General features: G+C 30.7%; 1 pseudogene; it reads left to right on the forward strand.

Annotated features, from left to right (window-relative positions):
- The first annotated feature begins 380 nt into the window (after positions 1–380).
- LOC114097666 (U2 spliceosomal RNA) lies at positions 381–505 on the forward strand (annotated as a pseudogene).
- Positions 506–3349: the final 2844 nt, after the last annotated feature.

Below are 3349 nucleotides of genomic sequence, written 5' to 3' on the forward strand. Positions count from 1 at the left end.
CTGGTTATAAATAATCCTGTTAATTTTGGTTTAACTTCTTACTCTGGACTTTACTGTTGCATCCCAGATTCTATTGTTTCATATGAAGAAAAAGAAAACAAATGTTTCCAGAAAATAAATCTCTCATCTCTAAGCACATGTTTTGTTTCCTGGCATTTTTATTCTATAAACAAAGGAAAGGTGACCACCATTCTTAACAAGTTTTTGTAAAACATTAGTTTATCCACATCCTGTGCTCAGTTTCCTGGTGGCTCAACAGAGCTGAGTGTTTTTCTTAATCCTCCACTGTCTACTCAGATAAAAATGTAATACACATACTATAGAAAAATAAATCCTTGGAACACTATAAATTCTAATTTTAAAAATTCTAAATAATGGATATCGCTTCTGGGCCTTTTGGCGAAGATCAAGTGTAGTATCTGTTCTTATCAGTTTGATAATGTTTTATTCAGCAATACTCTATGGGATAATATATATATATATATATATATGAAAATGACTATACTATGAAAATTTTAACAAAACTATTGAAAATACAGTAGGAAATGGATAGGAGCTGAGGATACCAAGATGCTTTAATGGACAAATGTAATGATTTTAGTAAGTATCACATATAATAAAAAGAAAAAAAATAAATTTCAAATAAATTGATGCCTTGGTGAATTTATTACTAGTTATGCTCACTCTTGGTGATTTTTAAAATAACATTCAAAAGCCACAGTTACTCTTTTCATATATTTGGAACTCATTTTAGTAGCATCATTGTAAACTGCTATACAATTTCTCCAAACAGTGACTCCCCGGAAATCTTTCTTTGTTTTGTTCTTTAACAACATTTAAATATTTAGTCATAGAATCTTAGTTTCAGCTTCATAGACGGCATCTCATATACAGAGTTTAAAGTCAGTTTTAACGGCTTTTGGTACTTCAATCTTGACCCCTGTCAAATACAACATTTTTATATTTATAGAAACAATAGTATACAATATACATTTTCATAATCCAACAATCTCTATGGGTACTAATATTGTTTATGACACCATTTTATTATATCCAGGAAAAAAATAGTTTTGAAATCCTTTTTGCATTAACTTACTTTAGATAGATATTTTTATTCATGTAATCTTTTCCTAAGAATTTATATCTTAAAGAAATTCTGTTTATGTGTTTGTCTATGTGGAATACATTTAAAATTACAGTTGGTCACTCAAGCATGTCACAAAATATAATTTCTCTAGAGATTTACATGGACACATGATACCATTTAACAGGCAGCAAAATGACTGAGCCAATTAAATTATCATTATGGTGTAGACATGAGGTGTTCCCAAAAGCTCTTGTGTGAGACAATGCAAACAAGTTCAGAAGTGAAATGATTGGGTTATAAGAGCCTTAATATAATCAGTGCATTAATCAACTGATAGAGATTAACTAGGTTTTAATTGTAAGTAGGTAGGGTGTGGCTGGAGGACACGGGTGGCAGGAGGTATGCTCTTGGGGTTTATAATCTGTCCTTGGTAAGCAAGAGTCTCCCCCCACCTCTCTGGTGCCATTTTCCCAACTGCTTTTCTATGCCACACCCTTCCACCATGATGTTCTGCCTCTGTTATCTGAGCCCCAGATTGATGCCCTCCAACTAAAGACTGAAACTGCAAGGAAACAATAAACTAAAATTTTCATCCTCTCCTTTTCTTGTCTGGTCTTTCAATCACAGCAGCAAAAATGTAGGGTAAAACAATTATTTTTAGATTCAGTGCAACTGGCCATTTTGCAAACTATATCGATTATCAAGAAATAAAAATAATGGAATGTGATGAGCATAATTACCTAGGTACATGTATGGCTGCACATATGGTGTGATGCTACATCGTGTACAATCGGAGAAATGAAAGTTGTGCTGCAATTGTGTACAATTAATCAAAATGCATTCAGCTATCATATATCTAATTAAAATAAATAAATTTTAAAAAACAAATAAAAATAATATGCTTGCTCTTAGAAACTGGTATGACATTTTTTAATACATAGACTAGAGGATGTACTGAATGTGTGTTCACTAGATATAAATATAGTATTTTTATTTTTCAAAAATAGGATTTCTTCATTTATCATAATTTTTTTCTACACAATATTTAGAGACTAAAACTGAAGAGGATATATAAATTTTTCCTAAAATCTTAACATGTAAAGTTGAAGAGGTAATAATGCTTTTTTACTGAAGTAAAATTCAAAGATGAATGTGCCAAACAATCAAAAGTTATAAAATGGGAAGCATATACTAAAGATTTTTTAAGTGTTTCATTCTTTAGCTGTATCTAAATATTTCAAAGAATTTTTTCCCTGACAGCTATTTTAAAGTATTATCTCCTAACAATTTTTCTTTTATATTCTCTCCCCTGAAGTCAAAGAGCCTAAACTAAACAGTTCCATGATCTACTTTTCAAAAGTAAGGTTTTGTTTTGAAACCAAATTTGATCTCAGCTGGGTTTTTCTTTTTTAATAGTAAAGTATTGCATTCTGATTCCTTATGCTGTTCCTAACAAAAATCAATGATGCATTGTTTGATTTATAGAAAATAACTGTTGGAAAGACTTTGTAAACCTAGAATTTTTGTTAGTTTATTATTTTATAAATTACGTATCTATTTATATAAATGTTATATACGTATATTCCCATTCTTTAACATATTCCTTTACTTATTATAACAACAAAATGGCAAAAAAGGGCAAAAAATCAGACCTATCATGTGTATTTTACAAAAAATAACCCCACTACTTTGTTGGCCAAGTATAGAAAGATCTGTGTCTATATATTAAAATATTTGTTTGTAGTCATTTAGGAAATTCTCAAAACACATATTTGAGAGTATCTTCCACACTAAGATACCTCACATTATTGGTAGAACAGAGAGTTCCTCATCTCACTCATCCCATCAATATGTAGAGGAAATCACCTCTGTGAAAGTTCTTTAACCTAATAATTTAAGATAATTGAAAAGAGCCTTAAGAATTATAGAAAAAAATGGACAGGAGTTTTTAATGATGATTAGAAAAATTAATTACAGATTAATTAGTTGGGGTATTATCAAGAGAACAATTTGTTTTCATATCAAATGTTTCAGTCTGAAGCTCCACCGGGGTATTTTCTTTTTCTTTCTTTCTGTCCTGAGCACAGGACATGAAGAAAAGGACTGAAGCTATGTAATTCAGGAGGAATAATGAAAAACACAGGTCAGGGGGAGAAGGAAAAAGACAGTGAGACCAGATAGTATGAGGGAGGACAGAAGAGGAATAGAGACATTCCATAATAAAGATGGAAATGATAAACTTTATAGGAAAAGCAAAGATCT

The sequence above is a fragment of the Marmota flaviventris genome, chromosome 4 (genome assembly GCF_047511675.1).
Source record: "Marmota flaviventris isolate mMarFla1 chromosome 4, mMarFla1.hap1, whole genome shotgun sequence".
Classification (NCBI taxonomy): Eukaryota; Metazoa; Chordata; class Mammalia; order Rodentia; family Sciuridae; genus Marmota; species Marmota flaviventris.